The following is an 11,470-nucleotide window of genomic DNA, read 5'->3' as shown; positions in this document are numbered from 1 at the left end:
ACCCAAAGTTTTGTTTTTTTTAAAAAAACAAGAAAGAGAACTCAGGTTCGGGTGTTGATTATATGAGGGGAAGGTTTAAAGAACCCCTCATATCCGTGGTACTCCACGGGAACCTTTTTGAAAATCTGTGTTGTGTGTGTGCTAAAAAACGGTTTGTTTTATTTTTAAAATAAGCTCGGCAAAGCGTTAAGCTTTGGGCCTACATACCTCCTCGGTGCAATGGAGAAGTCAGAGCTAATGTAGTTCCGCTTTTGGGAAAAAAAAGTTTTTAAAACGAATAAACACTTTGTTGTCGTTAGAGAGAAATACTCAGCCATTGATCTTGAGCATGAGAACAAACAAGTTCTTTGCATCGCAAATGAAAGAAGGGCGCCAACTCGGATAAAATCAACGAGTATGCCACTAGCTCTCTCACGCGGAAAAGACCTCATTATTATCAATCAATTTCAAAATCGTGGGGTATAACCACTCGTTTCGACAATTAACGGTGTCTAAACTTTTGAAGAAAAGCCACTAAGGGCGAAAGATATTTTTAAGAAAAAAGGTTTTGAAAAGATTGCAAACATAAGAATATTTTGGAAAAAGGGAGAAGATTTTGAAAATTTAAGAATGGGAGGAGATGAAGAGGCTAACCTAATGCATAAAATAAAAGCTAAGGAAAGAAACGGTCTAACCGAATAAGAAGCCAACACTTGACATTAAGAGCCAAGGTAGTTTTCCCATCCTTTGGATTTATCAATACCAACACATTAACACTTGGGGATCCAGATGAACTTATTGTCTTAGCACCATTTTTCATTAAGCACGTTAAGATTCTGACGAAAATTGGGCAGAGTAACGGCTGTTTTCGGGTAAAATCCTTATATCAATGCCTTGGAATTAACCATCAAGGGCTTTCAAGGAAATACCTGCACACATAAACATACAACAGAACAATGCCAGACAGACAGAACAATCACAGGATAGTAATAGAACGAGTCCAGAGGTACTAGGTCCATAAGTCCGAATCTCCAAAGCGCTAGGGATAGTAACTGATAGTCCAAAGAGAACCTTATGTATTTTTTATAGATTTTGGTTATTTATTAGTGTTTTAGCGAAAAAATAAAGTATGGTCCAAGTGGACAAAAGAAAAATAACAGAAGCATAAACATATGTCCAAGTGGACAAAGAGAAAATGACGGAAAGTAAATATGATGAAATGATAAAGCAAAACGGTAAAGCGAGAAATGTAAAGAGCGGTAATATAAAGAGCGGTATAGTAAAGGTGCGGAAATTAAAGTTAGTTGTTAAGTGTTAAAGATAACCATCTTGAAACTTGTCAAGTATGTTACCAAAGTTAGTAGGAAGATCTATGGTGAGTGAATGATGTACTCGGATTTAAATTCAATGGGGTTTATTAGAAGCTTGATAGAATCATAGCGACTACACGATAAGAACCTCCACAAGTCTTAAATCAACCGCATACAATTCTCTTCCATGTTTGATCTTTTTTTTTATTCGGGACACGAAATATTGCGCTATGTTAAGCAGATCGCCAAGTGATTTATGTAGAAATCACCCTACAACGAGGCCGGTCAAAACTTTATGTGCTAATGCATGCGAGAAGAACGATATGTAGATCGCCTTCCGAAAGCAATACCGCACGAAAAGAAAATAGGTAACGATCTAGTCTTTACTAAGAATCCATAAGAATTCTCAAAGTATTAAGACTTTCATCGATCAAAAGAAAAAAAGGAGAAGGAGAAGATAAAATGCATAAAGATAATCAACTCACACTATCATTAATATCATTCATCTAATATTATGGATTTGGTTCTTTCAAACCTATCAACATCCTAGATCCAATGATATTAATGAAATGGAGGAAGAAGAATAAAATTCACAAAAGATAATCAACTCACACTATCATTAATATCATTCATCTAATATTATGGATTAGGTCATTTCAAACCTATCAACATCCTAGATCCAATGATATTAATGAAGTGGAGGAAGTAGGAAGCCAAAACAAGCATAAAAAAGGCAAAAAACACATTCTGCCTTACTGGAAATCGATTTACCTCTGTAGGAAATCGATTTCCTGAGTGCAGAGTTCAGTTTTGGGCGCAAAAAAACAGAGTGGAAATCGATTTCCCTCTGTAGGAAATCGATTTCCTGCGCACAGTTTTCAAAAAAACAGCATTATGAACTTTGAAACTTGATTTAGGCAAACATACAAACACCTTATGATCACATATCCATAGGAGCACGAATTTTCCATCAAATCACCATCAAATAGCACCAATATAGCATCAAAGATGCATTGAACACAAGCAACAAAGATCTACATCTTAGAATTGAGAAATTTACCAATTCTTGAATTAAAGTGTTGAAGTAGCTTCAAGAACAAGCACAAAGTGTAGATCCTTCAAGTATGGAGATGAACAATCAAAGAAAAGAGTGAAATGTAGGAGGCTTAGTTCAAAATTAGCAAGATTCAATGTGAACCTTACTAATCTTATGAAAATGAACTTTGGGTGAGGGTTTTGGAAAGGGTGAGAAATGAATTTGCAAGCAATTTTTTGGCTCTCCAAGCTTGAGAAATGAGAGAGTAGAGGGCTCTATTTATAGAGTTGGAGCAAGAGTAGTGGCAAATTGGTCTTTTTGTGTTTGGTGATTAACTTGTGTTTAATTGGTGATTAAAGTGGCAATTAAATGGTAAAAAGTGGTAAAATGGGGTTAAAGAGGGTTTAATGAATGAGTTAATTTTGATGAGGTGGAAAATTGATAAAATGATCAAATAAAAAGGTGCCAAAATGATGTCAAGCTTCCCTCTTATATTTTTTTGAATTTTGCGCACAGGAAATCGATTTCCCACAGGGGTAAATCGATTTCCACCTTCAAAATTTTCAAAAATTGTTTTCTTGCACTGTTTTGATTTTTGCCCGATCTTTCACCTGTAAAATATAAACAAAAGAGACAAAACATACCTTTTTGATTTTTTTGGTTAGTGTAAACAAATAAAAAGGCTATAAATGCTCGATAATTCCCCTCAGAGATAATCACAGTATCAAAGATCAAGCTTCACAATGGTGCTCTTGATTGGTGATTGAATGCAATTGATGTATGATCTTAGGGTCAAAAATTGGGGTATGACAGAGGAAACATATTCTTTTTTATCATGAGGTGGATCTTTTTAATGACCTTTAATATGTGATTAGAGAATTTAGACCGTCGTCTAAGAGTGATGTGTGGAGGTCGCACAACTAAGTGATGGTGTTTATTCTATGACTTCTTGATCAGTGGTTTTTACAAGTATATTTACCGTTAATTTTAGTCGTCTTTGCTTTATATTGTTAAGTGTTTTATTTCATTCTTCTACATTTTATGCTTTGGTTGTGTATTTTACTGTTTGTAGGCTCAAAGAAATAAATCAAGACAAATCAATGCGAAAAATTACAAAAAGGGGAGTTTCGAAGGAAGTAACAAATCAAGCTACATGAGGTCTGACACGACCACCTGTGTCACCTGAAACTGGCCGTGTTAGGATGAAGTGTGGCCAAGAAAATGCAAAAGAGATGAAAGTCACGGGGCTGACACGGCTCGTGTTAGCAAGTGTGAGATCTGGAAATTTTCAGCATGTTTCTCATCGTGACAGGCGTGTAGTATTTTGATCATAACTAGAGCTTCGTAACTCGGAATGACGCGGTTCCGGTGGCAAAATTTCTCTAACGAAAAGGGCTACAACTTTGCTGAAGAACTCAAAGCCAAATTCTGAAGTTAAGGGCTGACACGGGCCGTGTTACCTAACACGGGCACCCGTGTCAGCAGTGCTGTGAGTGATTTCGAGAATTTAAGTTCAGAGGGCTAGCACGGCCACCCGTGTTGCCTGACACGGGCAGTGTTGGCTAAAACACTGATTTTGCTGATTTTTGTGATTTTTTTATTAAGTGTTTACCCAACGGGCATTTTGGGTACTTCCAACCAACCTAAGCGAGTCTGCACTATTTAGAAGAGTTTTAACGATGAATTAGAGGACCTTTTGGCAAGGAGAAGACAAGATTGAAGATTGGAGAAAACAAGGGTTTGGGAGAGAAGAAGGTTTTCATGAACGGAAGCGATTGAAGATCAACTTTCATCTCAATTCTTGTAATGTATCTATTTTATATTTTGTTTTCTTTGAACAATATGAGTAACTAAACCCTAATGCTAGGGGGTGTCCCTGATTTGATTCTGTAACGATTTTGAATTCCTGAGTTCATCAATAGATTTGTTTTCTTATTCAATTTAATTGTACAAGGTTTTTATGCTTTCTTTGTCGGACCAACAAGATTGATTTACGGTTAACAACCAGCTGGACAACAGTTGTTAAGGTTTTTGTACGATTAGACTATAGTAGATATCACCTAGGACTAGGGATACCCTATAGTTACCGGTTAACTCTTGATAACATAAAGGCTTGATTTCATCATAATTCTCTAAGGACTTAGGATTTAGGATGAATGTTCAAAGGTTTTCCCACTAAGGACTTAGGGGAAAATAATCTAAAGGGCGGTAATTAAAGGTTATGAACTTGTTGAAGAGATCTAAATCCAATGTTATTACAGGAACAATCACACACTATACCCCTAGCATAATACTCATATTTGTCAAAAAGCCAATTTCTTTTTCTGCTTATTTTAATTATTGTTTAGTCACAATTTGCAAACACAACCCCAACATTAGTTTTTGTTTAATTAAACTACAATTTGAACTCGATATTACTACGCAGTCCTTGAGATCGACATTCGGGGAATTTCCCTATTATTACTACAGAGGCAAAATAGTACACTTGCTATTTTACCGATCAAGTTTTTGGCGCCGTTGCCGGGGACTGCCGAAGATTATAGAGTTTTTAGATTTATTTCAATTAGAATTTTGTTGCTCTGCAACTAATATTTTATTTTCTGAAAAAAAAATATTTTATTTTTGTTCCTCATTTTAATAATTGTCTAATCTGTTTATGCGAGGTAAGGCCTCAGCAGAATTTCTTTTTGACGCAGAAATTGAAAGGACTTTTCACGCAAGGCGCAGACAAGCTCGTCAAACTAAACTGGAATCCGAGGAAGAAGTGATTACAGTTCATTCTGGTTCAGACACCGAAAGTGAAGAAGAGATCATGGGCGAGGTACCACCACCAGAGAGACTTCTCGGAGACTATGGTGCTAGAAGCACACCGGGAGGAAGGCTAACTATTGTCAACCAACCGGTGAATGTTCCTAATTTTTAATTGCATCCAAGCACCATCACTCAGCTCGAAAGAAAGCCTTTCACCGGAAAGGTTAATGAAGATGCAAACAAGCACTTACAAAGGTTTCTGACCATGAGTACAACTTTAAAAATCGAAGGTCATGCAGAAGAGGCCAAGAAGCTGAGAATGTTCCCATTCACCTTGGCAGAAGAAGCAGAAGAGTGGTTTTATTCCCTTCCAGCGGGCAGCATTACATCATGGGAAGAGATGGAAAAAGCTTTCTTAAATGAGTATTTTCCCGCCTCGGTCTTTATAAGGAAGAGGTATGACATTCTGAACTTCAAGCAGAAGGAGGGTGAGCCCTTAGGAGATGCATACAAAAGATTCAAAAGAATTCTAGTAGCAGGTCCCACTCACAATATGGACAAGACTGAACAGATGCAAGTATTTGTCAATGGGCTCAGAATGAAAACAAAACAGTTAATTGATACAGCAGCTGAAGGCTCGACAAATTTCACAACAGCCTCAGGCATCATCAAAATCATTGAAGCAATAGCTACAAATGAGCATTTGGAATTGTATGACAGGTGTGCTAGCAAACCGGAAGGAATCATTGATCTCAAGCTGGAGACTTCTAAAACTCGGGTTGAAGATGCGATAGCCGCAGAAGTTGAAAAGAAATTGAAGGCTATGAATATAGGTAAACAACAGGTGGCTCAAGTTCAATAAGCTTAACCTGTCAGCTGTGAAATCTGTGATGGCCCACACCAAACGGTGTACTGTTTTGCTACTCCCAAGCAGATTGAAGAAATCAAATTCCTAAGGCAAAACAACCCGTATTCTAACACCTATAATCCAGGGTGGAAGAATCATCCAAATTTTGCTTGGAAAGATCAACAACAACAAGGTACCCAGAAGGCAGAGTGGGAAGTGGCAATTGAAAGATTAGCTGGGCAGTGTTCTCAGTTCCAAGAAGAAACAAGAAACAACCACAGAAACACTTCGGCCTCAATTAAAAATCTGGAAGTTCAAGTGGGGCAGATAGCACAGCATCTCACTCTACAGGCACAAGGTACCCTTCCGAGCTCAACTGTGAAAAATCTGAAAGACCAAGAGAAGATTAATGCTGTTACTACAAGAAGTAGAAGAGTAGCAGAATCTGAAAAAGAAAAAGAAAAAGAGGAAATAGATGACCCCATGGTAATAGAGGTGGATCTGGAAATAAGAGAGAATCCAAAAGAGCCAGAAGTTGTGGTACCACCGGTTAAACCAAGTGAAGAAAAAAATAAGAAAGACGCTAAACCGGTGATAAAACTACCTTTCCCCTCCAGAGTGACAAAGAAGGTTTCAAGAGAGAAAGACTTTGAGAAGTTTACGAAATTATTCAAAAAGTTAGAGGTAAATCTACCATTCTTTGAAGCACTTGAACACATGCCTTTGTATAAAAAATTTATGAAGGAGGTGTTGGCGAAAAAGAGATCACTAGGAGGAGAGCCAAAAATTGCAACCGAGAAGTGTGGTATAGTCTCAACAGCAAGAAAGATCCCGATAAAGAGGAAAGACCCTGGGGCGGTGGCGATACCATGCACTATCAAGAATATAGCATTTAAAAAGGTACTCCTTGATTCTGGGTCTAGTGTGAGTTTAATGCCTTTGTCCATTTTCAAAAAGCTTGAATTAGAAAAGATTAGTGAAAGTAAGACACAGTTAAGGTTCGCTGATCACACCGTCAAGAAATCCTATGGGGTAGCTGAAGATGTACTAGTGGAAGTTGATAAGTTTGTATTCCCTGTTGACTTCCACATCATGGATATTCCGGAAGACGAAGAAACTCCTATCCTTCTTGGGAGACCATTTTTGTCGACAGGCCGCTGCAACCTCGACATTGAAAAAGGGACACTAATGCTAAAATCATTTGATGAAGAAGTAACATTTAAGATGTTAGGAGTTAAGAAAAATAGGGTAGGTATGAATGAGAAAACTTCAGCTGGTATGACAGAAGGTGAAAAAGAAGACAAAAATCCTAAAAATCTCCAAGAAAAAGTGTCAAGCATTGCCTCTCGGGTGGAACCAACTTATGTAGCTGTCAAAAGTCATAAGAAAGAGAAGGGAGTCAAGAAGAATGTGGGAAGCAAATTGAAGAGAGAAGTTAGCCACGCTTTTCATCTTCATGAGTTCGTGGTTGCAAAAGTGACAAGCAACAAGGTGTGGAAAAGGAAATACCCTCCATAATAAAGGGTAATGGACCGTCGAGCTATGCGACGTTAAGCGAAGCGCTTCGTGGGAGGCAACCCATGGTTTTAATAATTTATTTCTCTGTTTGTTTATTTTATTTTCAGGAAATAAAAGAGGACGTCTCTGGTGAAAGCTTGGAAGTGATCATTAGAGTGCATTACCCTCTGTGAGTCACCTCTCTCAGGCTTGTTCTGAAACATTGAGGCCAATGTTTAGTTCAAGTTTGGGGAAGGCTCTTCTCTTTGCATTTTATTTTTATGTTATTTTTATGTTATTGGTATGATGTGAAACCATAAAGTGAATTCTGCCCAAATTTTGACCGAAATTTTAATTTTTGTTGAAGAAGTTTTTGATCCTAAAGAGCGATCGGGAATAGTATATAGAGATGAAGCGAGGATTATTTGAGGACAGGAAGTGCGGAATAATGTGACAAGAAGAGGTTTGTTTAAGCACCCTTGGTTCCCTGAAAGAGATACGAGTCTAACGTGTAGATTTGCACCATAGTACTTGTCTCCTGAGAAGTACTTCTCAAGTAGTTTATTGATACAGTCTGGCATAATTCAGATTCACTTGCATGATGACTGGTTGAGAAAAAAAAGAGATATAAATTTGGCACAGAATGATGAAAAGGCGGTAAAAGGCAATCGGCTCGCTAAGTTGGGTAACCCTCACCCGGTTATTCAGCCCAAAGGAGATTGAACCCCAAACGTCGTCCAAAAGGACAATATATAACTGCAAAGTTTGAAAATTTCATCAGTAATAAAAAGAGAATAAGAAGCCTTGATTTGTCTCATGCAGGTGATGATTATTATAAGAGATGCAGTGCCTTAATGTGATTGTCCAAATGAAAGAGGAGGAAAATCGAAAAGAGACTTAAGTGCAAAGCATAGTTGGAGAGGTATCCGAAACAGGAGCTTGAGGTTTAATGTGGTAACAAAACTCGTCGCGTCATGTGAATGCCGAACCAACTGTTTCTTGATCAATACAGACGAATATCTCACGTATGAACACCGTGTGCTTTGAGGGTCATTGACTTTTGTAGTTGTCGCTTGAGGTCAAGCAACGATTTAAGTTTGGGGGAGTTTGATCAGTGGTTTTCACACATATATTTACCGTTGTTTTTAAGTATGTTTAAGTTATGTTATAGAGTGTTTTATTTCTTTATTCGTCATTTTATGCTTCGGTTGTATGTTTTAATGTTTTCAGACTGATATGGAGAAATCGGAGTAAATCAGTGCGAAACTCGGAGTTTTGAGGAAGTTCAGAAAACATGCTACAGGAGGCCTGACACGGGTGGCCGTGTTGCACAACACGGGCCGTGTCAGGAAGAGGGCGCAAGATGAATGGAAAAAAAGTGGTGCAACACGGGTGCCCGTGTTGCTCAACACGGCCCGTGTTGCTAAGCCTGGGACCAAAGAAGAAAAAGAAAAATGCCAGGGGACCAACACGGGTGCCCGTGTTGCTCAACACGGCCCGTGTTGGGTTTGACGCTGATTTTAGTGATTTTTGTGATTTTGTTCAATGGTCTGCCTGCGAGGGTGTTTTTGGGATTTTCAACCAACTTAAGTGAGTCTGCACTATTTAGGAGGGTTTTCAAGATGAATTAGGGATCTTTTTGCCACACGAAGAATTGGAGGATTGAGAAAGGAAGCCTATGCAATTGGAGAAGAACAGAGAACTCTCATGAGCGGAAGCCATTGAAGATCAAAGTTCATCATCTCTATTGTAATGTCTTTATTTGATATCTTTGTAATTTCTTTGGATGATATGAGTAGCTAAACCCCCCAATGCTAGGGGGGTGTCCTTGATTAACATTTGTGATGATTTGGAATTCCGAATTTCAATAACATATTTCTCTTTCATGTTCAATTTAATGGTATAAGGTTTTTAATGCTTTCCTCGTCGGACCAACTGGATTGATTTATGACTGACAATTAGGATTGACATCCATTGTTAGGGTTTTTATACCATTATACTATAGTAGATATCACCTAGGACTAGGGATACCCTATAGTAACCGGATTGTTCTTGATTATAATAATACTTGATTTGATCACTAATTTCGAAGGACTTTGGGATTAGGATTTCAATGTTCAAAGGTTTGCCCACTAAGGACTTAGGAGCAAATACCCTTAAGAACCGGTAATTGATAAGTTGAATTTTGTTAATGAAACAAGGGTTCAGAATTGTTACATGTTAATGCACACACCAACCATGCATGTTACTCATATTTGGCTAAATCAACCTTTTTAAGTTTATTTGCAATTTAATTCGTACTCATAAAAACCAAAACCCCAAGGCTTTTTGTTTAATTGAATTCCTACTAACTCTATAATATCACGCAGTCCTTGAGATCGATATTCGGGGAATTTTCCCTTTATTACTACAGAGGAAAAATAGTACACTTGCTATTTTACCGATCAAGTTTTTGGCGCCGTTGCCGGGGACTGCCAAAATATAGAGTTTTAATTTTAGTTCAATTGAAAATTTTGTTGCTCGTCAACTAAAATTTTGTTTTCAGTTTTTGTTTATTTGAATTTGATTTTATTATAATAAAAAGAAAGAAAAAAAAGTCTTATTATTTTTGCTTCATGAATTCTTCTATACTTTGCTACTAACAAATTGTTTGAGTTTTGTAGCTATGTATTGTTTTGATACATTGCCACCTATATCTCCTGCATGTTGGTCGCCTGATTCAGGAGTCACCTTGGAAGAGGCGACTAAACTTTTTAAAGCATATAAGAGAGAGGTAAGAATCCTTATGAATGAATGTAAGGAAGCTAACTTTTATCCAGATAGGTTTATTTGGAGAAAGTTAGAGTTGGAAGAAGAATATGTGGAACCAGAAGAAAAAGGCATAATATCAGATGAAGAGGATGCAGTAAGAATAGAAGAATTTGAGGTAAAAAGGAAATATGGGGAAAAAGAAATAAGGAAACTTGAAGATGATCGAGTTTTGGATAAAACCACAAATTTAACAATTTGTGAAGATGTGGTCACCCAACAAGAAAATCTTCAACAAGAGAGTATCCCCAAAAACTATTTTTACAACAAGGCAGATGAAAGACAAGAAATTGATAAAGTACTGGAAGACATTTATGCCTTGTTCAATAAAATCAAGCTAAAATGGATTTGGCAGCAACATCATCAGTACTTTAAGTTCATGGGATTGCTACCAAACAAAAGAAAGAAAAAAGATGATGTGTTCTTTGTGTCATATATGCCACCCTAACAAGGGGAATGGATTGTCGAGCCATGCGACGTTAAACGAAGCGCTTCGTGGGAGGCAACCCATGCTTTTAACAACTTATTTTTCTTTTTGTGTTTGCTTGTTTTTTGTTTCACGAAATAAAAAGGGGGACTTTCTGGTGAATGCTAGGAAGCTGCAGTTAGAGTTGCACTACCCTCTGTGAGTCACCCCTCTCGGGCTTGTTCTAAAACATTGGGGCCAATGTTTAGTTCAAGTTTGGGGGAGGATTTACTCTTGCATTTTTCTTTTTATGTTTTTGTTATGATGTGTAAAACCAAACATTGAGTTCTTCCCAAATTTTGACCGAAATTTTAATTTTTGTTGAAGAGTTTTGATCTTAAAGAGCAATCGAGAATAGTATATAGAGATGAAGGGAGGATTGTTTGAGGACAGGAAGTTCGGAATAATGTGACAAGAAGAGGTTTGTTTAAAAACCCTTGGTTCCCTAAAAGAAATATGAGTCTAACGTGTAGATTTGCACCATAGTACTTGTCTCCTGAGAGGTACTCCTCGAGTAGTTTATTGATACAATCTGGCATAATTCAGATTCACATGCATGATGACTGGTTGAGAAAAAAAATTGATAAAGTTGGCACCAGATGATGAAAAGGAGGTAAAAGGCAACCGGCTCGCTAAGTTGGGTAACCCTCACCCGGTTATTCAGCCCAAAGGAGGTTGATCCCCAAACGTCGTCCAAAAAGGACAATATATAACTGCAAAGTTTGAAAATTTCATCGGTAATTAAAAGTATCAAATGTTGCTCGTTTGGTGCCAGA

This window comes from Vicia villosa, unplaced genomic scaffold (genome assembly GCF_029867415.1).
Source record: "Vicia villosa cultivar HV-30 ecotype Madison, WI unplaced genomic scaffold, Vvil1.0 ctg.001710F_1_1, whole genome shotgun sequence".
NCBI lineage: Eukaryota > Viridiplantae > Streptophyta > Magnoliopsida > Fabales > Fabaceae > Vicia > Vicia villosa.
The sequence above is the reverse complement of the archived record's forward strand: the minus strand, read 5'-3'. Positions refer to the sequence as shown.